This window comes from Gopherus flavomarginatus, chromosome 4 (genome assembly GCF_025201925.1).
Source record: "Gopherus flavomarginatus isolate rGopFla2 chromosome 4, rGopFla2.mat.asm, whole genome shotgun sequence".
Classification (NCBI taxonomy): Eukaryota; Metazoa; Chordata; order Testudines; family Testudinidae; genus Gopherus; species Gopherus flavomarginatus.
In genome coordinates, this window is record NC_066620.1 from 165,177,677 (window position 1) to 165,205,511 (window position 27,835).

At 38.8% G+C, this 27,835-nt stretch overlaps 1 protein-coding gene across 1 annotated transcript in view; it reads left to right on the plus strand.

Annotated features, from left to right (window-relative positions):
• Positions 1-27,835, plus strand: part of LOC127049621 (uncharacterized) — a 1,817,862-nt gene that overhangs the window by 616,180 nt on the left and 1,173,847 nt on the right. The window lies entirely within an intron of this gene.

Below are 27,835 nucleotides of genomic sequence, written 5' to 3' on the forward strand. Positions count from 1 at the left end.
TGTTGTCATTGGGAAAAGCTTCTTATGCCTTAGGGAAACTATTTTCACCTCATTACCTTGAAGAATTTTTGATCACTAAAAGTGTGAGTGGGTTGTGGTGGAAGGGGAGGAAATTCTACCCACTCAAAGATTTAATAAGTGGAAGGAATTTTGATGATCTCCTTGCTGATGCACTTAATTTTCAATCTGAACATTTTCATGTTAGGAAGGTGATCTCTTAAAACCACTCTAATTGTATTATATTTTATTTTACTTTTTAAGGAGCTCCCTTGAAAACTGTTTAGTTCATTATGGTGATCCTTTCTGAGAGATTACTGTCAGCAAAGGTTTAGTCTTTGAAGAACTGCTCACCACTGTGAGAGAGTTCTGCTTAAAACACTTCAGGATTTGGTAGTGCTTACTATTGTAGCAGAAACCCTGCAAAAAAAAAAATCTGTCTGATTCTCTTTCTCAGTACTTAATAATAAGATGTTAAAAAAATTATTTGAAGCTTGCATGTTTGGTTTGACTCTGATCATCTCAGTCCCTTGGGAAATTAAGATTATCTATTTCAACCCTCATTACAAATTACAATACCACAAAATTTTAATTAATTAAACATTAACACTTCTTTTTAATCTAGTCCACATTGTTTTTTTTCTATGAATATATTATGTAGTGGTTATGAATTTTGATCTCTGTTCTTTTAAATTACCATCTCACCTTAGTTTCAATGATTATTTCTTTATCTGCTTTCTCTTCTTACCTAATAATATTTTAAAACACCACTAGGTTATACATTAATGTGGCCTCTTTTTCCAATTCTTCTAAATGTATTTAATTATTTTTGTTTCTTTGCCTCCTTCAAAAACCACTTTATTCTTGTCCCAGCAACTATGTCATTGTTTTTGTGTTTTTGTTGTTCCTCCCACCCTGTTTCATGTTTCCACTTTTTCTCCCCTATACTTACACATTTTATTTGTCTTTATTTCCTGCAGTTTTACTATGTGGTTTTTTTGTAACATTTTTTTTTCAAATAGGCATTTTTTCATTGTTTTTTGTTGTATTCTCAGTTCAGATCTGTTCTTCCAGCATCCTGGGTCCTGTGAGGACTGTTACTCGATTATTTTGGGGGAAGTTCTGAGCATTGATATATTAGTTTCTCTTAAAAGTTACTGTTCCTTATCTACTGGGAGTGCAAAAAAGTAGCCATATGAGAGGTCTATATTAAGTTAGCATCCCCTACCCTTAGGTGCACTGTCATGACACCCTGCCAACATGAGAAAGGGAATTAAAAACAAAACAAACATTAAAACAAAGATACTGTCTAGGTCAGGTCACCACCCCACTTTGTGGCTGTCAAATCATGGCCCCTGATGATGTTCACCATATGGCATGCTAGGTCTGATAGTGCCAGAAAGTATTTCAGAGTTAAGCAAATAGCCAATCTTTGTAAAGTAGCTGAGAAGGACTTTGTGCACCTAGTCAATAGCCCACTAAATCTCCAGGGTAAGAACAGAAGGCAGGCGACATGAACAAAACCAGCAGTGGACGCCAACTCTGATGCAAAGCCATATTTTGGAATTTCAAAAACTTTCATGAAATGTAACTTCCATCCTCCACACAGCTCTATTACTGTCCTAATCACGAGATCATCCTTCTTCTTTGTGAAGTTCTACTAATCTTTGAGTGGTCCACTTTCCTCATCAGTCTTCCTAGCTAGCTACATCCACTGATTTGAGGCACAGTTTATAATCAGTTTATAATCAGAGCAAATTTGAGTGGATTCCAGTTTATATATATGATGTTCAGATATTCAGCACAATTAATATTAAAAACAAGGGGGAAGGAATGCAAGCCAAAATAGGAAAAGAGAAGGTTACAGAATATTTAGAAAATATAGATGTATTCAAGTTGGCAGGGACTGATGAAAGTCATTTTAGGGTACATAAGGAACTAGCTGAAGCAATCTTGGAAACATTAGCAGTTATGTTTGAGAATTTATGGCGGAGGGTGTCCCAGAACACTGGAGAAGGGCAAACAGAGTACCTCTCTGTAAAAGGGGGAACAAAGAAATCCCAGGGAATTATAGACCAATCAGCCTAACTTTGAAATCTGGAAAGAAATTGGAAGCAATTATTAATCAATGTGTAAGCACCTGGAGGATAATATGGTTGTAAGGAAGAGCCAACATATATTTGTCATGAATAAATCATGCCAAACCAACCTAATTTCCTTCTTTGGCAGAGTTACTGGCCTAATAGATAAGGGGAAAGCAATACTCGTTCCAATCATGATTTTAGTAGGCTTTTGACCCAGTCCTTCACGGCATTCTCATAAGCAAAGTAGAGAAATGTGGTCCAGATGAAATTACCATAAGGTGGGTGCACAACTGGTTGAAAGACTGCACTCAAAGACTAGTTATCAATGGTGTGCTGTCAAAGGGGGAGCATGTAGTTAGTGGGGTCCACAGAGGTCAGTCCTGGATCTGGCATTGTTCAATATTTTCATTAATGACTTGGATAATGAAGTGGAAAAATATAAAATTTGTGCATTACACAAAACTGGACTGTGTTGAAAGGACTTTAGAGGACAGGATTAGAATTCAAAAAGACTTTGACAAATTGGAGAACTGGTCTAAAATCAACTAGAGGAATTTCAATAAGACAAGTGAAGAGTACTTCAATTAGGAAAGAAAAATCAGGTGCACAGCTACACATTGGGGAATAACTAGCTAGATGATGATACTGCTGAAAAGGATCTGGGGGTTATCGTGGATCACCAATTGAATATAAATCAACAACATAGTGCAGCTGCAAAAAAAAAAAGAAGCTAATATCATTCAGGTATGTTTGACTCATCATTGGGTTGCCTCCTGCTGGCTGTCCTGGGTATTAGTTTAGTGTGCCCATGCACCCTTGTCTGTTGTGTCTGTTCTGCCATCATATCTGTTCCAGGATGTGAGTTGTCCCAATAAACAGAGCATCCTTTTCAGGACATAACCCTCTGACTGTGTCACACTTTGTTCTCTCCCCTTCTGGGGGAACAACAGTACACTGTACAACCACTTCATTGGTGGTATTTGGAGGGCAAAGTGGATTCCAGGCCCACCCACTACTCTGGATCATGTAGATGGCAGCCACGTGCTGTGTCTCCTCCAACTCCAGTCTATTCTCTGGGCCACTTTCGCCATAGCCCCAGCATCTTCTTTGCCCTTGTCTTGGGGCCCCAGCAAGTCAGCAGTCAGCCAGGAGCTCCCTTTCGCTCCTCTGATCCTGCCCAGCATAGTTTTGTCCAAGGTGCTAGCTACCCTCTGCCTGCAAGGCAGCCAGTCCTTCTCTCTCCTTGAGCTCCAGGGAGTGATTGATCTGCTCTGCCCTGCAGCTCTTCTTTTATGGGCCAGTTGTCTGCATGTTTCGCAGCCTCCCTAGGGTTCTATTAACCTCTTATGGGCTGTTGTGGGGCAGATTCCCCATCACAGTAGATTTCAATCAACAATCTCTGTTCAAGCAATATTTTTCTCAAAAAAGTTATTTTAAACTAAATAAAAACGCTACTTCCATTACACAGGATTCTACAGTTATGTAACTTATCCTGTTCAAATTTTATTTCTTTTGCAATGGAAAAGTATTTTAATGAACTGACATTTCTGGATCTTGCTTTTTATTTCCCAGAGAATATACAGACTCTGAATAGGAAGGAATTCTTCCATTCATGAGCTGGGCAAGTCTTTTCATTATCTATACAGTACACAATTCAGATATTCTTTAAGGCATTCGTCAAGGATTTATTCCTTTAGTATTTTTCAAAGGATTTTGCAACTATAATTAAATAATACACTGTAGTATGTTCTATGTGTGCCTGTTATCAATTAATACCATTCTGAAGTAAACTATATAAAATATACTTTGGGAATGTAGGGTCATCATCTTGTAAATCATAACCTGCATATTAAGAAAACTTTTAAATCCATCTTATTTTGATACTTTGACTTCTTATGACTAACATAAATCACATGTAATGAAAGTTAGATTAAAATAATCATAATGCAATATTTTAATGTTAATGTATAGGCATGAACAAATGACTTGAATAACCCTTAGTTAGCTTAGTAGGTGGGAGTTTTAGAATGCATTTGTGAGGAGAGTAATTGAATCTGCTGTTCAATGGCTATGACATTGAAGACATGTTTTCATACACATTTTGGAACATTCAGTATTACAGAACATCAAAGAGGAAGTTTCACTGTCAAATACTCATCTAACTCTAATGCATAGCACAGACTTCTTTTTAGCTACAGAAACAAGTTCCTTTTTTAATTAAACTGTGCTTGAAACATCAGTTTTAAATTACAGGTTCATGGACTTAAAGCAAAGATAGTCAAAAAATAGTTTCAGTTGAAAAACCTTGAACTTTTTCATTTGTATAACTCCACAACTACACATACCTCTTATCAATGCTACACACATGGTTCCTATATCAGATTGAAAGTATATCAATATGTTTTTTAAATACGTTTACAGTTAGAGCTGTGCAAAATATTTGACTCAAAAACACCCAAACCCAAAGCTGGTTCAAGCAGTAACTTGTCCCAATTTGTTTATACTCGTGAATACTGCCTCAAGGCTGGATGGTACTATTTTTAATTCTTCTCTGTAGCTAGATAGCAGCAAACAACTGAGTGCAATGATCTTACCCTTAGTTTGATCTCTAGCTGTGTAAAAAAAATTGTTGCCAAAACATGTCAACTTTAAGAAAAGCTATTTTTGTGGGGAGCTATATCTCAGGGATCCTTAAGTCAAATGTCCCCAGATTTGGATCAATAACTGAACCCCATTACTCTATAGTGGCAGTCCCTATCCTAAACTGCTTACAGTCTAAATGAAAAGACATAAGAGGTGGATGAGACAAATAACAGGCTGGAGTGGGGAGTGTGGGTGACAGAATAACAAATATAATAGGATGTGCATGCACATTAGCCAGACTGTAACAGCCTAGTCAGAGTAAGTTATTGACAAAACACATTTTTACTAGCGTTAACACTTCAGAATTAAAAAAGCTATGCAAAAGCAAGTTAGATTCTGTTCTTAGCTCATCATCAATTAGACAGCAGATTTTATACAGTTAATGTGAGAGGGTGAATGAAAAAAAAAAAGCTGAGATTATAGATTGAGTTTGCAGAGTTAGCAATTAGAAACTTCATGTGAAATTAAATATGATAGGAAAACCTTTGGGAGGGAATAGATAGGGAACCTCACAATGACATTTTCACAGTCACTTTTCTGATTACAAGCTTATTTAATGATTTCACTCTTGTATTGATGTTCTGTGCTCATTGATTCACCCATTAAGTGAAGTAAAAAACTGACTAGATACTCAACATACATTATTTGATCATTTGTTGCTTAATATTGCTACCTGGGATACAAATAAAATTATATCTATTTCCCTTCTGAGTACTGGGCTATTTTCCCTTCTCTCCTTTTTCTTTTTAGACTTCCAGCCAAAAGGAATTTAAGTCCATTGGGAGAAACAAAATCGGTAGATCTTTGTTTGTTTTAAAAAAAATTAGCAATAAAGTTATACCATCCCTGATCTTTTATTCTATCACTACCTCATCACAAGAACAGAGGCTTTTAAGAGCTGCTTTGATGCCATGGGGACTGATATTCTGAGAATTCCTGTTGACTTTGTAGTCTCATATCTTAAAACCTAACTCACACACTGCTCACTGTTCTCAGAGTGGGGAGCTATACTGGCTATCATTTCAACAGAAAAAAGCAGCAGTAGCAGTTTCTTATAGATGAAAATCTTGGGGCCAAATTCAGATTGGATGTGCCTTCAGTGGAGTTATGCTTGCTTACATGGCTCTTTAAGTTTATCATTAAAAGAGGTAATTGCTTATACATTCACAGCAACATTCCTGTCTGCATTGAAAATATGTTCTGCTTAATCACCTGAAAAAAATTACTTGGAAAAGGAGTGTTTAAATATTACCTTTTATGGCAAAGTTCAGCCGTGCTTTTAATTTCAGACCTCAGTAAGCCCAGGGATATTCATACATTCATATGCCCCTGGTCTTTTACTGTATTTTAAGCTCAGTTTCTACCATCCAAAAAACTCAAAGGGTTCCACTTAAAATGGACATTTTGGCTGTGTTTTAGAAGTAATGGAAACTACTAAATTTAGCCCTGAGCAATCAAACTGAAAAAAAAGCTACGAAAAGAATGGCTCTGGTGCTTCAGTTGGCTTCAGTGGGAATTTTGCTTGAGTAAAAACTGCATAATCAGGCTCAGTATAAGATGTGTTTAGAGCAGCAATGAGAGGAAGTATTTTCAGCCACGTTGATTATAATGAAAAGGAAAAGATATAACTGTTACATAAGAGAAAGAAAAAAAATAAATGCTTATAATTTCAATATACCAGATATGAAAATGGATACTTAAGGCCTCAATATAGAAACAGGGCTTCCTTAATTTATATTATCTTCCTAGCTTGTGTACCCTTCCTAGTTATTTGTCTTTGTATCATGTATACAAATTGATCAATTTAATGAAGTGATGCTTTGTCATGTTTTTAAAAGGTGAATTTGTCTGTGTTGTCAGAAACAGATTCTGGGTATTTGCAATGTTCTCTGTCTCTCTTTCTGATAGGAAAAGGGGGCACATTTTTCTTGTTTTGCTACCTTATTTTTGTCTTCATGTTGAGCACTTCAATCTTCATGTCAGTGGCTTCCTTTTGGCATTCACCACTGATAGCCATAGGAGTCATTGACTCCTAAATGCCATCATACACAGTAATGGCCAATTTCTTGACTGCTGTTTTCATAACATCTTTTGTCTTTTATGGGAGAAAGTTGTTAACCCTATGCCTAATCCCAAATCTGGAGGACCACAGTGTCTGTTTTTGTCTGGACCCATCCGCACAGATCAGTCTGGCATGTTTGAACCTGAAAGGAACAAAAAGCCCCCACTGGAAAAGACTGGGGCTCATTAGAGCACACAAGCTGTCCCCGTATGACAAAGAGAAAGGAGATCTCAGGGATGATAACAACAGGTGTGGTATCACACTTTTATCTGTGCCAAGCTAGGTATTGTGTAAGATCATAGTCCAGTATATATCAGAGGCAGTCGATAGCATTCTCAGAAAAGAGCAAGACAGTTTTCAGAAAGGAGGTGGATGCACAGACCAGATTTTCACTCTACAAAACATAATAGAAAAATGATCAGAATGATAACGGCAACTCTACAAAACTTCATTGACTTTGAGAAGGCCTTTGACAATATTCATAGGATCAGCCTATGGTGCATTCTATGGGCATACAGAATTCCTCTCCATATTATCAACACCATTAAAAGCTTCTATTCCAAATTTGCGTGCAGTGTTGATCACAATGAGATCAGTTTTGAGGTCAAAATGGGAATATGTCAGGATGTCATGTTTGCAATCCTCTTCAACATTGCCATTGACTGGGTAATGCAGCGTACAACAGAACACATGCCAAGAGGCATCAGATGGACATCCTTTTCATCCCTTGAAGACATGAACTTTGCAGATAATCTCACTCTCCTATTACCCAACACCATATACAAGAAAAAACAACCCAACTCAACATATTCAGCCAGCATATCGGACTGAAAATCCACTGCAATAAAATAGATATCATGACCCTTAATATTGCCTCACCATCACCAATACAGACAGAGGATCATGTTCTCACCAGTGTAGAACCATTCACATACTTGGACAGCACAATCAGCTAGGACAGTGGAACAAGCCAATATATCCGGAACAGAATCAACAAAGCCAGGAAGACCTTCAGGAGCTTAAATACAGTCTGAAAATCATCAAAATACAACACCAAAATTAAACTCAGGATTTATCAGAGCTGTGTACTTTCAACACTACTTTATAGTGCAGAATGCTGGGGAATGACAAAATATAACATGTCCAAACTGTCTTCATTTGATACAACCTGCCTCATAAAAATTCTCCATATCTTTTTGCCCAGAATAATCTCAAAACAAGATCTATTCACACAGTGCATCCAGCAAGATGTGAGCATCATCATTTCCAGGAGGCTCTGGAGATGGATTGTCCATATGCTTCTGATCGAAACTGATTCCATCACCAGAATATCAGTAAGATGGACTCCTGAAGGCAAGTGAAAACAATGTCATCTGAAAACAACATGTTGAAGAGCTGTGGAAGCCGAGCTGAAAAACCTTGGGCACAACTGGGGAACAATTGAAAGACTTGCCAGAAACAGACTGGAGTGGAGGAGGTTTGTCGGTGCCCTAAACTCCAGAGGTGTAATCGGTGCTAACTAAGTAGCTTATTTTTAGGAAGGCTTAATTGGTATTTTTAATTTTTCTAAGGGAATTAATCTTCTTTATTGTTTTCATTAGTCTGTCTTCTTCTCTGGAGCAGTTTCACTAAGACTTGAATACCTTCTCCAGCTCAATTTTGTTTCCAGACTTGTCCAGGGATGTGTAGGTCAACTAAGCATTAAAGAAAGGAAATAATACATTGCACATGCACTGGATTTCACTAACCAGCTGAAGCACCATTTGGGGACACTTCCCGCCCCTCTTCCCCACTTAGTTCTGAGATTTACAAAGGATGTTTTATTAGACCAGTTCAGCTGGTCAGTAACTGAGGACAGCAATTTTAAAATGCATGTAAATGTTTAAAATATGTGCCCTTTTAGATTGAAAGCTATTTTATACATACAAAACTGGTTTGATCAAGAAAAAACAGTTTGTTCATTTATTATAACTTTTGAATCCTGTGTCCTGCTGAGCCCAGCCAATGCAGCTGGTGCCCTTCTCTTTCACTATCTGGCTGACTTTCATGAGTGCTCTAGTATTAGGATATTTTGGCTCAAAATCTCACTCTTGTAATGAACTTGAAAATATTACCTCATTTTCATGTCTGTGGCTTTTGTTTTGTTTATTTTTCTTATGGCTACTCTCATCTCAGAAGTTGAAGGAGATGCTTTTTAGTGACAACTCTCACTACATTTTATTTCTAAACTTAGTCTGCAATTTATGCAGAAATAACAGCCATTCAACTAGAATAAATAGTCCTATATATCCTTTCATGATCCAAAATGAACAGATATAGGTTTTAATTATATTCATTATATTCCTTTTAGCAAGAGAAATTATAAACAAATTCTGAAAAAAGGCAGCAATATCCTGTCCAGCAATACTCTTGATTGATTCTGAGAAAGCATTTGATCAAGTACAGTGAAAGTAAGGAAAACTTATGAATTAGTGCCGGAGCCGTCCCTTGGGTATGGCGAATTGGGATGACCACTCTGGGCCCCACACTTTGGGGGCCCTCAACAGCCGGTGTGATTGGCCGGCGCAGTTAGTCCCGGAAGTAACAGATTCATCCCTTTTGCACCAGGCCTCACACCGTCTGGTAAGTGCATATTTGTCAGTTGGTTTAGATAACTAAACAGCTTAGTATTTATAATATTCTAGGTATTTTCTATGAAAAATATAGGGTAGTTCATACAAACACTGACGTAATCATAGGTACTTTAATCATAGGTACTAAGACAATACATGGCAATTATTAAATTTACCAGTGTACAGTGAGACTGTTTACTATATCCACTGCAATGTTTTATCCCTCTGTTTAAGTTGATCTTTGTGTTATATGAGTCAAATCTTGGCCCCTGTGAAGTTAATGACAAAGCTCCCACTTACTTCAATCGAGTGAGGATTTCAACTTATAAATTTGCTCTTAGTTATGCTCAAATAAAGCTGGAGGAACTGTAAGGAAATCAGTGTTGTTATTCTGGATTTACACTTTTTTAGCTGAGGATCAGTCCTGTAAATTCTTACACATTTGTTTAGTTATGACATGAATAAGGATTGCAGAACTGGGTCTTCTTCTAGTTTTGATTTATGGGCTTCATTAAGAGCCCAAAGAACTCAGCATGGGTCTTTTCATTGATTCCATTGGGCTTTGGATCAGGCTGTACATGCAAACTGTTTTTTAATGAGTTTATATTGACCAAAAAATGAGTTGGAAGAGGTCCGTGATTTACTCATCTTTTGATTTTTTTCCCGATTTTTATCCACATAAGAAGTTAAAACGAAATACCATCTGTCATTCAAGAGATAGTGATGGGCAACACATTTTAACAGGGCCTTGTAGTCATAGAAGTCTGCTATTTACTCTGGGTCTATACTGTGTGTGCAGAGGAAAAATGCTTTTTAGCTATTATTTGTCATATGAATTTTTCAAGTTATAAACACCATAGAAAGTAGGCAGTTGTCCTGCTCCTCACATTTCTTGACCATATATTAACTACACCACCCAGACAGATATTTGGTCTTTCTCAGAAGTAAATATACGTTTTCCATCTGATTTCCACCACAGATATTGGTTAATCTAAGATACATAGTTGGTACAGTTTGCCATATTTCAGTCTAAATATTGTGAATCTGAACAATTTAAGTATCAGAGGGGTAGCCGTGTTAGTCTGGATCTGTAAAAGCAGCAACGAATCCTGTGGCACCTTATAGACTAACAGACGTTTTGGAGCATGAGCTCTGCATGCATCTGAAGAAGTGGGTATTCACCCACGAAAGCTCATGCTCCAAAACGTCTGTTAGTCTATAAGGTGCCACAGGATTCTTTGCTGCTTGAACAATTTAGTTACAGTAAACAGAGTTCCACAATTCTGGACAAAAGTGATGCATTAATGAGGTTTATTTTTATGGAATTATGCCACCATACATCTTCATTTTTCCTGATGCCTTTCCCACCATATTGCAGACTTCATCAGAGGATTCCAATTCAGAGCAATAATTGTGGCTTCAAAACCTCCAACAGGAATTGAAAAAGGCATTTCAACAGTCTGGATGCAGCAAATAACTAGCAATTACGATGAAATAAAGCCCATTGTAGAACTCTACTGCCATTATGGTAGCTTAAATTTACTGGATTTAACTGGAGAAAAAAGATGAGTGAGGCTTAAAATAGTCCAGAAGGAAGGAGCTTTTAGTAGCCTAGTACAAATAATGAACTTAATCATAAATGGTTGATGTATAATTATCCCAAGATTATACAATAATAAACTCTAGGGATTTTTAAAAGTTCTTATAATATTTGTGTATAAATATTTTAATATTCATGTAGTAAAATGAATTGTTTTCATCTCAGGTTTTCAAAGGAATAACAAAGTTTTTAGTGTTTCTTTTCAGCAGGACAAGCATTTTCCTTAAGAAATATATATTGCTAGGTGACTGTCAGTTCCAAATGAATCGCTCTCATTAGGCACAGGTTTGAGCTTTTGGACAAAGTTCAGTGCTGAGGCAGTGTTCAGCCCTCTGAGAGAACAGGGAGACCAGATTTATCTAGTTGGACACCCAAAAATGGAGGCACCCAGAATCAGTAACCATTTGAAAAAAAATCACTGCAATATTTCCTGGGACCCCCAACACACGGGAAGAGTATGCACCTAACCCACTTCAAGAGGTTCAATCTACACTCCCCTGTGTAGTTAGAGATCTCTTCCCTCCCTTCCCATATTGGGGTGCTTGCACCCAAGGGACAGTAACCGACAGGGCTCATTGTGCTCAGGAAAGCAGGGAACTGAAACTATGACCAGATCCTGCCAAAGGAAAACAAAGTTAGAGGACTCCTTGCACCCTCTTCCTCTCCTGTTTACTCTCTCAAGGGCCATCATTAAATCATAGAGTTTGCAATTCTAAGGAAGGATAGAAGAGAGTACAGCAAAATAGAGATAATGGATTTCAGGAAGGTGGATTTTGGTAAGCTCAGAGAGCTGATAGGTAAGGTCCCATGGGAATCAAGACTGAGGGGAAAAACAACTGAGGAGAGTTGGCAGTTTTTCAAAGGGACGCTATTAAGGGCCCAAAAGCAAGCTATTCCGATGGTTAGGAAAGATAGAAAATGTGGCAAAAGACCACCTTGGCTTAACCACGAGATCTTGCATGACCTACAAAATAAAAAGGAGTCATATAAAAAATGGAAACTAGGACAAATTACAAAGGATGAATATAGGCAAACAATACAGGAATGCAGGGGCAAGATTAGAAAGGCAAAGGCACAAAATGAGCTCAAACTAGCTATGGGAATAAAGGGAAACAAGAAGACTTTTTATCAATACATTAGAAGCAAGAGGAAGACCAAGGACAGGGTAGGCCCACTGCTCAGTGAGGAGGGAGAAACAGTAACTGGAAACTTGGAAATGACAGAGATGCTTAATGACTTCTTTGTTTCGGTCTTCACTGAGAAGTCTGAAGGAATGTCTAACATAGTGAATGCTTATGGGAAGAGGGCAGGTTTAGAAGATAAAATAAAAAAAGAGCAAGTTAAAAATCACTTAGAAAAGTTAGATGCCTGCAAGTCACCAGGGCCTGATGAAATGAATCCTAGAATACTCAAGGAGTTAATAGAGGAGGTGTCTGAGCCTCTAGCTATTATCTTCGGAAAGTCATGGGAGATGGGAGAGATTCCAGAAGACTGGGAAAGGGCAAATATAGTGCCTATTTATAAAAAGGGAAATAAAAACAACCCAGGAAACTACAGACCAGTTAGTTTAACTTCTGTGCCAGGGAAGATAATGGAGCAAGTAATTAAAGAAATCATCTGCAAACACTTGGAAGGTGGTAAGGTGATAGGGAATAGCCAGCATGGATTTGTAAAGAACAAATCGTGTCAAACCAATCTGATAGCTTTCTTTGACAGGATAACGAGTCATGTGGATAAGGGAGAAGCGGTGGATGTGGTATATCTAGACTTTAGTAAGGCATTTGATACGGTCTCGCATGATATCCTTATCGATAAACTAGGCAAATACAATTTAGATGGGGCTACTATAAGGTGGATGCATAACTGGCTGGATAACCGTACTCAGAAAGTAGTTATTATTGGCTCCCAATCCTGCTGGAAAGGTATAACAAGTGGGGTTCCGCAAGGGTCTGTTTTGGGACCGGCTCTGTTCAATATCTTCATCAATGACTTAGATGTTGGCATAGAAAGTACGCTTATTAAGTTTGCAGACGATACCAAACTGGGAGGGATTGCAACTGCTTTGGAGGACAGGGTCAAAATTCAAATTGATCTGGATAAATTGGAGAAATGGTCTGAGGTAAACCGGATGAAGTTCAATAAAGACAAATGCAAAGTGCTCCACTTAGGAAGGAACAATCAGTTTCACACATACAGAATGGGAAGAGACTGTCTAGGAAGGAGTATGGCAGAAAGAGATCTAGGAGTCATAGTGGACCACAAGCTAAATATGAGTCAACAGTGTGATACTGTTGCAAAAAAAGCAGATGTGATTCTGGGATGAATTAACAGGTGTGTTGTAAACAAGACACGAGAAGTCATTCTTCCTCTCTACTCTGCGCTGGTTAGGCCTCAACTGGAGTATTGTGTCCAGTTCTGGGTACCGCGTTTCAAGAAAGATGTGGAGAAATTGGAGAGGATCCAGAGAAGAGCAACAAGAATGATTAAAGGTCTTGAGAACATGACCTATTGAAGGAAGGCTGAAAGAATTGGGTTTATTTAGTTTGGAAAAGAGAAGACTGAGAGGGGACATGATAGCAATTTTCAGGTATCTAAAAGGGTGTCATCAGGAGGAGGGAGAAAACTTGTTCACCTTAGCCTCTAATGATAGAACAAGAAGCAATGGGCTTAAACTGCAGCAAGGGAGATTTAGGTTGGACATTAGGAAAAAGTTCCTAACTGTCAGGGCAGTTAAACACTGGAATAAATTGCCTAGGGAGGTTGTGGAATCTCCATCTCTGGAGATATTTAAGAGTAGGTTAGATAAATCTCTATCAGGGATGGTCTAGACAGTATTTGGTCCTGCCATGAGGGCAGGGGACTGGACTCGATGACCTCTTGAGGTCCCTTCCAGTCCTAGAGTCTATGAATCAGTCTATGAATCAGCATTCACAATGTCTGAATATTTCGTTGAAGTCAGATATTAAAATGAAGTTTGCTGGAAGGGAGTGTCATCTATATTTGCAGATCTTACTTCATTTTCAGATATGTTGCTTATAAGGCCCATGTCATAAATGAGTCAGGCTTCAGTCCTGCTAAGTGCTGGGAGCCTCCTATGCAGGTCTCTGGGTAGAATTGGGATCCATGCATAGGAAATCTTTGTGAACCTTCAGTGTGCAACTCTGCAGTTACTAAAGGTGAGGGGAATTTTTTGGACAAAACTTTTTTTTAATGAAAAATGTAAATTCAGATAAACTGAAATATTTCATGAATTCATGTTGAATTTGCCAATTTCTTTGTTAAAACGACCCAACCCCCCAAAAAACAGGACGTCTGAAACTCAAAACTTTTTTACTTTTGCCATTTTCAGAATTAAACATTTTGATTTTTTTAATTCAAAATGACTTTTTTTTTCAAATTTTACTTCAATTCTATTTTTTTAAGGTTAAACTCAAACAAAATGAAATATTTCATTCAGGGCTAACTAACATTTTGTACATCCCAAAATATTTTTTTCAGACTTTTCTTGTATGTTTTGTGAAACTGAAAACTTTCATTTTGCATTGACCCAGACCAAGTTTTGTTTTCATTTTTCAGTTTGACCAGTGAACTGAAAAATTGGTTAATCACACAGCTTTAGATGTTGTATCAAGATTCTTTGATTTTTACACTGAGCTACAATTTGTTTACAGGGTCTTTCTTCCATTGTGATGGCCTGCCTCTTTAAGAGCCAGACAACTGGAATCGGCCATATAATTAGCTCTGATGCCACACCTGGGATGGGTATGCAATTTAATTAGCAGAAGCAGCTGGGTACAGAAGAGTTTATTCTCCTATAAATATCAGTAGAAAGTTGCAGAAGGGGATGCTTGGGGTGGTGAATGTTGAGAGTGAGCAGGCCTCAGCAGAGAACTTTTAGTCCTCAGGGAAAATGCTCCACGCAGGATGTGCCTGGGAGTCTCCTGGCAGAAAAGACTTAGAGTACTGTCTTGATGGGAACTGGGGAACTTGATGTGGTAATAATTCATTATTTTAACAAATCCAGCCTCAAGAAGGCATATGATTGAACCAGAGAAGACTGTTTTGTAAGTTTGATTTAAGGGGCTCTGAGCTGTGGAAAAGGAAAACTGAGACAGGACTCCTGTAGAGAGATTTCATGCCATGAGGAGGAACTCAGGGACAACCAGTCCATTCACAGTTGTTTATTCCATGGTATACTAATTTGTATGTGTTGTGGCCAGCAGAAAATAAAAGCTATTTAGGGTAGATGCCCGAAATCCTGAATTGGTTGCTTCAGAGTTCTAATAAATGGTACCTGAGCAGAATGACTAAAATATTCTGTCTGAAATCATTTGAATCTGTTTTAGTTTTGTCTGAAAGATTTTTTTTTCCCTCAGGTTTACCACACTTTACAAATGACTGAAAATTCAACAGATCTCCCACTATATATCTATATCTGTATCTATATCTATGTCTATCTATAGATATAGATACAGATATAGATTCAGTGTTACCATATTCTACGTATAGATGCTGTGGCCATTTGTTTTGTAGTTATGAAGCTATCAAATCTGTAATAAATGTTTGTCACCTAAACTTTCAGTCTGTTATTGTTTTAGAATGCTGTCATAATGATTCATTAGTGTATTTGTGCCTGTAATACAGTAATTCCCTGGAGGTGCTACCTGACCTTCTGTCACTGTATCGCTTTCTCTTTGTAAAAAGGGTGATTAGAGCTTTAGAAATTTAAATGCCAGTCTCATATTCAGTTTAGTAAATGGCAGCATTCTTAACAAGCCCAAGGGCTTCGTGCTTGTTTTGTCCAGAAATACATTAATTGATTTTTGTAGGTCCCTGTTCACAATCTGACAGCCCACTATTAAATTTAATATTTAAAATTATATTTTAAAGTGTACTGAACAGGTAGGTATATCTACAAAATATACCTCTACCTTTCTTTCTAAGGACAGATCATAATAGATAGTACATTCATCTTTTCACATAACAGCATACATAGCATGAAAAACTGGCTATAAAAATAAATAAGTGATAGCAAATTATTTTTTTCCATTATAGTACACAGTAGTTATTAAACTATTAATAAACCTATTTCCTGAGTAACAGAAATCAGGGAAGTAACATAACTCAGTTTCCTAAATGTTTAAACTAAAAAAAGTTTAGTTTTGGTCCATTTATCTCAAGTATGTATGAAAGAAGAACACTACAAATGATAAATGTCTTCCACTGCTAAAATAAACACATCAACGATTTATTTTAAACAAGTACTTTGATCTGCTACTGACTTTATTTCTCATGATGAGATATTTATCTGCTCAAATTTTCAAGTGTATGGTTTATCAAGTGAATAAAACATATTTTTACAGCAGCCAGAATAATATATACATTACAACCAAGAAAATGAGATATTAATGTGCAGGACTTTTTCAGATTATATAATCAAATATTTTAGAGATTGAAAATATAGAAACTGTCTGAGCACATAAACAGATATAAAGGTAATATAGTCTAAAAAAGTACTTAACTGTTATTTATGTTCCTCTTATGTTCACAGGAATGGTAGTGAATCCCATGGTTAAGGTTAAATTAAGGGAAAGCCCCTTGCTTAACTTACTTATAACTCTCTGAAAACTTCAGGCTTACCAGATCCTCAGCTGGTATAAGTCAGCATAGGGAAAACTGGATTTGACCTGAACATATAATAAGCCTTTGAAAATTTCACTCTATATATGAAATACATTTTGCAGCCCTTTTCCTTCACTAAGCTTATACTTACCAAAATAATTAGTCCATAATACCCTACGTCTTCTTCTATGTTGATGACTGAAAATCATTTTTACTCATACTATTTAATTTTTTTCTACAGCAGTACACTTACAAGCATTGCAGTATCATCTAACATACTAAAAACTATTAAATTTCAACATAAATAACGATATTACCAAAATGTGGCACTTATATTTAATTAGCTGCTGTCTATACAACATTTATTCATAGGTGCACTTAAGAACATCTCTGCAGGAGGTAAGTCTCCCACAGCTGTGTCTGAAAACTGAAAACTGTAACTTTCATTATGAAACTTCTGAAGCTGAGCACAAATAATCCTATGAAATATAGATGTCTTGAAATCTGAGTGTATGTACAACAACAGCCGTGCTAATTGGGTTCTTGTTCTTTAGGTCTGGTTCAATATAGCAAAAGAAAAAGGAAGAAATTTAAATGAAGAGATGAGGAACTATTTATCATTTTAATTTTTTTCCTTATGGGGAAGTGCTGTTTTGTGATAATACAATATTTAATTATACCAGAGTATACATATTGTCTCATATTAATAATAAGAGCAAGATCTTATCATTCATAATGCTAATAATAACAGTCCAACTTAAGGCTGTGATTACACAGATGTGAAAAAGGAGATGGAGGAACAAGGACTCCTTTCCCTTTCCTTGTGCACCTGATTATAGTCAGAATATAAAAGCTCATGTTGCCTGAGCATAAGGATTGTGGAAATTAGAGGTGAGATCTGTCTACACTACAAAATTAGGTTGATTTTTAGAAACCAATTTTATACAGTCGATTGTGTATGTCCACACTAGGCGCATTAAGTCGGCGGAGTGCGTCCTCACTACCGTGGCTAGCATTGACTTACAGAGTGGTGCACTGTGGGTAGCTATTCCACAGTTCCCGCAGTCTCCGCTGCCCATTGGAATTCTGGGTTAAGCTTCCAATGCCTGATGAGGCAAAAACATTGTTGCGGGTGGCTTTGGGTGCATGTCGTCAGTCCCTCCTCTCTCCCTCTCTCCCTCCCTCCATGAAAGCAACAGCATACAATCGTTTTGCGCCTTTTTTCCTGGGTTACTCATGCAGATGCCATACCATGGCAAGCATGGAGCCAGCTCAGTTCACCGTCACTGCATGTCTCCTGGGTGCTGCTGGCAGACGCAGTACAGCATTGCACAGCAGCAACTCCTTGCCTTCGCGGCAGATGGTGCAGTAGGACTGATAGCTGTTGTATGTCTCCTGGGTGCTCCTGGCAGATCTTTGTGAGGTTGATCAGAGGTGCCTGGACAGATATGGCTATCCTCCTCCTAGAGCAACAAATGGGAGCCAGAGACTCCAGGTCATTCTCTTCTTTAAGTTTTGTCTCATGGAGATTCAGTCCTGCTTTGAATATCATGAGGGCTGGAGGCTTCTGCCTCAGGCTGTTCTCCCAGCCAACATCACCACACGGTTGCATCTACCCCAGCCTACTGCTTGGTCCCATGGCTCATGAAGCCTGGACAGCAGTAAGGAGCATTCAACTATAGGCTGAGCAAGTGCAGAATGGTGGTAGAATGTGCCTTTGAATCTTTAAAAGCTCTCTGGTGATATTTGCCGACTAGGTCAGACCTCAGTGCAACCAAAATTCCCATTGTTATTGCTGCTTGCTATGTGCTCCATAATATCTGTGAGAGTAAGAGGGAGACATTTATGGCAGGGTGGGAGGTTAAGGCAAATTGCCCGGTGTCTGATTTCAAGCTGCCAGACACCAAGGCGATTAAAAGAGCACAGGAAGGTGCGCTGTACATCAGAGAGGCTTTGAAAATCAGTTTCATGATGGGCCAGGCTTCAGTGTGACAGTTGTGTGTGTTTCTCTTTGATGCAAACCCACCCCCCTTTGTTGATTTTAATTCCCTATAAGCCAACCACCCTCCCCCTTCAAAATAAAGTAACTATTGTTTTGAAACCATGCATTCTTTCTTTTTTAATTAAAAAAAATGAGATAACAGACAAGGTAGCTCAGGTCGGGTGGGGGAGAAGGGAAGGACAAGGCCACATTGCTTATTGTAGCCACACTAAAAATCAAACTGTTTGAATGACAGCCTTCTGTTGCTTTAGCCATCCTCTGGAGTGGAGTCACTGGGTGCCAGGAGCCTCCCCTCCCCCCCCCTCCGTATTCTTGGATATCTAGGTGAAGGGGCTGTGGAACATGGGTAGGAGGATAGGCGGTTATACAGTGGATGCAGCAGGGGTCTGTGCTCTTGTTGGATTTCCTGCAGCTCCAAAAGATGCTTCATCATGTTCATTTGCTCCCCCATTAGCCTCAGCATCATGTCCTGCCTCTGCTCTTCACACTCACTTAATTCTTTCCTGGCCTCTGCCACTGAATGCCTCCATGCATTAAGCTGTGCCCTATCTGTGTGGGTAGACTGTATGAGCTTGGAAAACATGTCATCGTAAGTGCATTTTTCTCACCTTCTAATCTCTGATAACCTCAGGGACAGAGCTGGTAGGAGGGAGTGTAGAAACATTCTACACTCTACGATTCTGGGGGGACTGCATGGTCACCTGTGCTGCTAAGTTCGTCACGCTGACTGAACAGGAAATGAAATTCAAAAGTTCCCGTGGCTTTTCCTAGGTACCTGGTTAGTGCATCGGAGTTCAAAGTGCTGTCCAGAATGGTAACAATGGAGCAACCTTAAGTTGACATAGTTCCACAGAATGTATCAATTTAGATGAACCAGCATTTTCCAAATGATCTCCTGGAAAATTTCTACTCAGTTCTGCAAATTAGTCCGCTTTATCCTACCAGGTGGTATTATGTGGTAAGTCCTTGTTACTCATTTTCATATAGGATATTAGCATTAATCTATGCAGTTTTTTAGTACCTTTTAAGAATGAAATTTCATCCAGCTTTGAAGACTGACATACCAAAATGCATACAGTAAATAATTTTGTAAATCATACAAATATTAATGTTCATGCACCATTACTTCAAGTTATTATACAGCCTTCTATTAATCACTATCAGGAAGTTATGACTGCCAGTTATATAGCTAAGTATTTCTTATCTGTAGTGTAGATTATTTCCTATAGTAATAATTCTTAGCATTTATATAGTGCTTTACAACTTCAAAGCACTGTGCAAACATTAACTAATTAATCACAATTATACACATACTGATTTTCTTCTTAATAGCTGACATGCAGCATCCCTGAAAAGGAACAGAACCAATTAACATTAGTTTTGCTAACTCTGCACAGAAGTTTTGAAGAGTGTCTCAGTATACAAAAGACAGGAAGAGTGTTTTTCCTAGAGATTAGAGTAGGAACTTTCAAAGTTCAGTTCAGTGTATTTCAATTACATTCTTGTTTTTTGCAAACAGTTTTCTTCCATAGGGACATAATAATGCAGAATAATAACTTACAATCATATAATGCCTTTCATCCCAAAGGATTCCAAAGTGCATTCCAAACTGATGTATGAATTATGCACTATATTGTATAGAGTTCACTTACTTTACACATCTTTGAAATGCAGCCATCTTTTTCAGGTGAAACTCAGCAGTTGTTTAACAGGATATAGCAATAAGTACATAACAATTTAGTAGAAGAGAAGGAAATATACTTGAAATGAAATATAGAAGGATTTATGTTGACACAGTGTAATTACTTGTATTGGAATTTGTCTAGCACAGTAGGGTTAATACTCCTATTGTTGTGAAAAAGTCCCATTAGATATGTAATGTCTTCAAGAGGTCAGCATAGGAACATGGTTTTATATCAGATCTAAAGTTAGTGATGAGTATTTTTGAAAGGTCTTTGGGCTGGATTCTGTTCTCACACCACTTTTACACTGTTGTATCTCCACTGGTCATATTTAGATCCTCCTGATTTACTTTGATGTAAGGAGAGGAGAATCAGGACTTTTTTTTTATATAAGTAGTTAAATTTTGTTGATCCATTGAAGGCCTTCTTAGGCATTTGCTCGAAATTGCATCATGCACAAATAATATATAAAACATATGATCAGATATCATGAATCAGATCTTTAGTATATCGAAGTATGACATAAGTGGTCAGAATGTATGCACTCCCAAACACAAGAGCCTCCTGCAATCACACTCCCTGTGCTCTGCTGAGCTCATAGATCTCGCCTGGCTAGCATCCTATAACTAGGGTACAAGCTACCTCAAGAGCATCAGGGAAGATAATATGCCTGTTCTCTACTGGCCAGAAAAATAGGCCCACATGTGGGGACAGTAAGGTGAGTTGCAATGGGAACATTCACACTGTGCGTCAAAGAACTTGGGAACACTGTGCCTCTTAGGCATAATATCCACAAAGATGGTTTGCCAACACACCACACACTACTCTAAAGCCCTAAGAAATTAATATAGATTTTTACTTTTCAGAGACACTACAGATGATGACTCTATGTATGTTTTATATCAGGGGTTGGCAACCTCCGGCACATGGCTCACCAGGGTAAGCACTCTGACGAGACAGGCCAGCTTGTTTACCTGCTGCATCGGCAGGTTCGGCTGACTGCGGGTCCCACTGGCCACATTTTGCTCTCCCAGACCAATGAGGGTGGCGGGAAGCCATGGCCAGCACATCCCTCAGCCCGCACTGCTTCCTGCAGCCCCCATTGGCCTGGGATGGTGAACTGCGGCCCGTGAGAGCCGCAGTCGCTTCCTACACGGCAGGTAAACAAACTGGCCCAGCCCCCTAGAGTGCTCACCCTGGCGAGCCACATGCCAGAGGTTGCCGACCCCTGTTTTATATTGTGCACATCCTCCTACATGCTGACTTTATTGGCAGTCATCAACCCCCCTTAGTATTCTCATGCTTAGGAAATTTGAGTTGCATTTTATATATTTTTAAATTTTATCTAGTTTTCTGTGGCTGTTTCCAAGAATTGAGTTCAATAGAAGTTTGTCCATGTAAGAAATGCAGAACTCAACTTTTAGTTATGAAGAAAGCTCAAAATACAAGGGTGAATATTTAGGGAATGTTTTGTTCTGAAGGGATCACTCTTGGATTTGAGCATGGTTCTTCCCCATTTATTATTACCATTATGACAAACATGAAGGCTGAGTTTTCAATACTGGCTAATAGGATTTGGAAGCCAAATCCCTTTAAAACTGATGGGAATCAGGCATCCTGAGGTATCACTGAAAATCATACCCCAAAAGTTACTGCCAGTTGCAGACAATGATCAGTACAATTACATGGTACCATATTTAGCAAGAATAGAAGAGAACTAGAGTAAGTTTCTGGTTTCTATACAATAAAGGTAGAATTTTCATAAGGATAAGAGGGCCAGGTTTTTAAAGATAGGTGCCTAAAGATGCAGTTAAGCGACTAGTGGGATTTTCTAAAGCACGCCTAATTCCCTTTGAATGGGAGTTAGGAGCATAAATGCTTTTGCAAATCCAACTGGGCACCTATCTATATGTTTCGACATCAAAATACCTTTAATGTTTGGGCCCTAAGTGACCCCAGCTGATATGGTGAAGCAATTCTTCTTGTTTGGCTGAACATATAGCATCAATTGTCAAAACAATGCAAGCAACTTAGGATCCTAAACTCCATTTAAAAAGCTATTTAGGCACTTGGGAATCTAAAAAGTATTGAAAGTGAATGGAATTTAGATACTTAAGTGTCTAGGAGCCTAATTTCCATTTTCAGAATTCACAAGTCATTGTTGCAGTTTGAAGTTATTGTTTTCTTTTACTCAACTGTTGTGTTTAAGTCAGTTGTATACAATTTTCATACTTCTGTTTTTTCTGACAAGGGTGACAATTCATGAAAGCCAGCTATAGGTAACTTTTAATATCATCAGATCCCACTGAGGAATACACTAAGAAACTACAGCATCTACTCAGGACACTCCCTACACTAACACCAGAAGAAATCAACATACCCCTAGAGCCCCGACCAGGGTTATTCTATCTACTACCCAAGATCCACAAACCCGGAAATCCTGGACGCCCCATCATCTCGGGCATTGGCACTCTCACTGAAGGACTATCTGGATATATGGACTTTCTACTCAGACCCTATGCCACCAGCACTCCCAGCTATCTCCGCGACACCACTGATTTCCTGAGGAAACTACAATGCATTGGTGACCTCCCAGAAAACACCATCCTAGCCACCATGGATGTAGAGGCTCTCTACACAAACATCCCACACACAGATGGAATACAAGCTGTCAGGAACACTATCCTTGATGATGCCACAGCACAACTGGCTGCTGAGCTCTGTGCCTTTATACTTACACACAACTATTTCAAATTTGATGACAATATATATCTCCAGATCAGTGGCACTGCTATGGGCACCCGCATGGCCCCACAATATGCCAATATCTTCATGGCCGACCTGGAACAACGCTTCCTCAGCTCTCGTCCACTCACACCCCTTCTCTATCTACGCTACATTGATGACATCTTCATCATCTGGACCCATGGGAAGGAGACTCTGGAAAAATTCCACCATGAGTTCAACAGCTTCCACCCCACCATCAGCCTCAGCCTGGACCAATCTACACGGGAGGTCCACTTTCTTGACACCACGGTGCAAATAAGTGATGGTCACATTAACACCACCCTATATTGAAAACCCACCGACCGCTATGCCTACCTTCATGCCTCCAGCTTCCATCCCGGGCACATCACATGATCTATTGTCTACAGCCAAGCACTGAGGTACAACCGCATCTGCTCTAACCCCTCAGACAGACACCAACACCTACAAAATCTCCACCAAGCATTCTCCAAACTACAATACCCGCACGAGGAAATAAGGAAACAGATCAACAGAGCCAGACGTGTACCCAGAAGCCTCCTACTGCAAGACAAACCCAAGAGAGAAACCTACAGGACTCCACTGGCCATCACATACAGCCCCCAGCTAAAACCCCTCCAACGCATCATCAAGAATCTACAACCCATCCTGGACAATGATCCCACACTTTCACAGGCCTTGGGTGGCAGGCCAATCCTTGCCCACAGACAACCTGCCAACCTGAAACATATTCTCACCAGTAACTGCACACCACACCATAATAACTCTAGCTCAGGAACCAATCCATGCAACAAACCTCGATGCCAACTCTGCCCACATATCTACACCAGCGACACCATCACAGGACCTAACCAGATCAGCCACACCATCACTGGTTCATTCACCTGCACATCCACCAATGTAATATACGCCATCATATGCCAGCAATGCCCCTCTGCTATGTACATCGGCCAAACTGGACAGTCTCTACGGAAAAGGATAAATGGACACAAATCAGACATTAGGAATGGCAATATACAAAAACCTGTAGGAGAGCACTTCAACCTCCCTGGCCACACTATAGCAAACCTTAAGGTGGCCATCCTGCCGCAAAAAAACTTCAGGACCAGACTTCAAAGAGAAACTGCTGAGCTTCAGTTCATCTGCAAATTTGACACCATCAGCTCAGGATTGAACAAAGACTGTGAATGGCTTGCCAATTACAGAACCAGTTTCTCCTCTCTTGGTTTTCACACCTCAACTGCTAGAACAGGGCCTCATCCTCCCTGATTGAACTGACCTCGTTATCTCTAGCTTGCTTGCTAGCACACATATATATACCTGCCCCTGGATATTTCCATTACATGCATCTGAGGAAGTGGGTATTCACCCACGAAAGCTCATGCTCCAAATCGTCTGTTAGTCTATAAGGTGCCACAGGATTCTTTGCTGCTTTTATCTGATAATAGTTCATTCTATAAATAAAAATGCCCTATAATTCCTTTGGTTTCCTATTTAAAAAAATATACCCTGAAGACTGAGATAGATACTTTTAATCCATCTGCAATAAAAGATTGTCCTACTGAAAGAAACTCTTTTGCAAATGCTTGAAATAGGATTCAGACGATGACCTTTTTGTTTGCCCCTGTTCTAAAGCATGAAATTTCACTAGCTCTTATTGAAAAATCTGGTATGGTCCTTAATATGTTCAATATGATGAGAACAATGGACCAGAGATAAAATTACTAGGTTTCTGTAGGAAGTGGTAAAAAACATTGTAGGCATTGTTTAATTAATTATTATTTATTAATAATGTTATGCCCAGCTCTTATATTGTGCTTTTCATCAATACATCTCAAAGCACTTTACAAATCTTTACTATGTTTATGCATACAGTGAGAGAGAATTTAACGCTCTGACTCTTATTTTTGTATCTGGGAAGAAGCTAGAAAGGGTTGTTCTGTTGAATTTTGCTGTATTGAAGAATTACCAGTGTATTTTCTGCTTAATCAGCATAAATTTTAGTTATTAAAGGAATATTTTAGCTCCTCTGATGGATGAAAATTTGTTTTCTTTCCATTATTATTACATATTTTAGATATACATTGGGGACACATCAGTTGGAAGCAACAGAGGAGGAGAAGGACCTTGGAGTATTGGATGATCACAGAATGACTATGAGCCACCAATGTGATATGGCCATTAAAAAAGCTAATGCGGTTTTAGGATACATCAGGCGAGGTATTTCCAGCAAAGATAAGGAGGTGTTAGTACCATTATATAAGGCACTGGTGAGATCTCACCTGGAATACTGTGTGCAGTTCTGGTCTCCCATGTTTAAGAAGGATGAATTCAAACTAGAACAGGTTTAGAGACGGGCTACTAGGATGATCCGAGGAATGGAAAACTTGTCATATGAAAGGAGACTCAAAGAGCTTGGCTTGTTTAGTCTAGCCAAAAGAAGGCTGAGGGGGGATATGCTTGTTCTTTATAAATATATCAGAAGGATTAATATTAGGGAGGGAGAGGAATTATTTAAGCTTAGTACCAATGTAGACACAAGAACGAATGGGGGGTATAAACTGGACACTAGGAAGTTTAGACTTGAAATTAGAAGAAGGTTTCTAACCATTAGAGGAGTGAAGTTTTGGAACAGCCTTCCAAGGGGAGTAGTGGGGGCAAAACACATATCTGGCTTTAAGACTAAGCTTGATAAGTTTATGTAAGGGATGGTATGATGGGATAGCTTAATTTTGGCAATTGATCTTTGATTACCAGCAGATAAGTGTGCTCAGTGGTCAGTGATGGGATGTTGGATGGGATGGGATCTGAGTTACTGCAGAGAATTCTTTCCTGAGTGCTGGCTGGTGAGTCTTGCCCACATGCTCAGGGTTTAGCTGATAGCCATATTTGAGGTTGGGAAGGAATATTCCTCCGGGGCAGATTGGCAGAGGCCCTGGAGGTTTTTCGCCTTCCTCTGCAGCGTGGGGCATGGGTCACTTGCTGGTGGATTCTCTGCAGCTTAAGGTCTTCAAACCACAATTTGAAGACTTCAATAACTCGGACATAGGTTAGGGGTTTGTTATTGAAGTGGATGGGTAGGGTTCTGTGGCCTGCTTTGTGCAGGAGGTCAGACTAGATGATCACATTGGTCCCTTCTGACCCTAAAGTCTATATGTGAGAAAACAAAGACAGATGAACAGCACTTGATTTAATATTGTTAAAGGAAGGATATGAGACGTCATTAGAAAGATAATTCATGTTATGAAACACACACAGAATTATATACTCTGTGTAATTATGTACATTTGTTAAAGAAGGAAATAATATATTTCACAGGGAAAATATTATCTGTCATGAAATAATCATTCTGAAACATATTGATTCATAATGGAAAAGAACTTCAATATACTGAGAGACACACACTCTTCCCAGAAAATACTATGTTGTTAGATTGAGAATATATCATTAAAAAATAGAAAATCATAGCTTCCTATAGTTCTATACCTAGAACAAAATAATAATTAAAAACCCACTAGAAATCAGGAAATTCACAATTCAAGTTCCAATACCAGCCTTACTTAGCACTTGTAATCTGCCTGGCCTCCATTTATGGGTCAGAGTCACTCCCTTATTTTATTACATTATGTCGCAACCCTAAACCTATGCTCAAACATGGCATCTGTACGGCCAATTGTCGGTCAAAAGGTCAGTATAGGGCCATGTGCTACTAGTAGGCCGTATGCCACTTGTGTGCTGCATGCTACTGCAGGGCCGTGTGCTGCAAGTGTGCTGGGTGCAGATCCTGTTTATGTGGAGGGCACCAGCTCTGAACGTGGAAGGCGAAGGAGCTAGGGACCAAACAGACGCTGACACGAGTAAGAGTCTTCAAATAAAACTATGTCTCGCACCAAAAATGGCAGGAGTATCCACGTGTTAGCTGAAAGGCCTGATCACCCTTTCAGCCAGAGTGTCCTCCAGATTTTGCCGGCTAGTGTCGTGTCGTATCGTTTTGGTTTTGGATTATTTCCCACCAATTCGTCATGCTCTCGGTGTCTGTATTGCTGGTCAGCTGCGCTTGGAGTGTGGTATGTACATTTTAATTTCTATAAATATTTTGTTTGCTTAGCCTCTTCTCTTTTTTCCCTCCCCTTACTTAGTGAAAAGTTGTGTATACAGTATATGAGAGCCAAATTGTTGTATTAATTGCTACTGTGGTTGGTTGGTATATTTTACAACATTCGGTTAATGCGTGTACAGTTTACTTAGTTTTGTGTATCTGCTCTGGTTTTTAGTGAGTAGTTGATCATAGATCTTTTGGTTTCTTGTTGTTGGATGTAAATAGACTGTTTTAAATTGTGTGTCTTTTTATTCTGATAGTATTTCTAGTTGATAAATTACTCTTCCCTGGCCCAAGTTGTAACTTGTCCCCATTCATAAACAGCCACATGGTTTGAAATTTCAATCTGTCACGTTTTGATTTTCCTCTCTCAATCAAATACTTACTTGAACCTGCATTGGTCTCAGACACATTAAATCAGATAAAGCCACCTCTTTTGCATATGTGCAGGTCATTATTGGATGTATGATCTTGAGTTGTCTAATAATGTAACTTGCATCAATTCCTCCAATATATATCAAGTAGAAGAGGATCTTCAGCTTGTAATGGGATGGTGAGTTTGGGGAGGGTGAAGGGAGGTCGATATTTGCAGGATGTATAGATTGAAGGTGATCTATGACATGTAGATTCATAGGGTGAAACCCTAACTTTATTTAAGTCAATGTG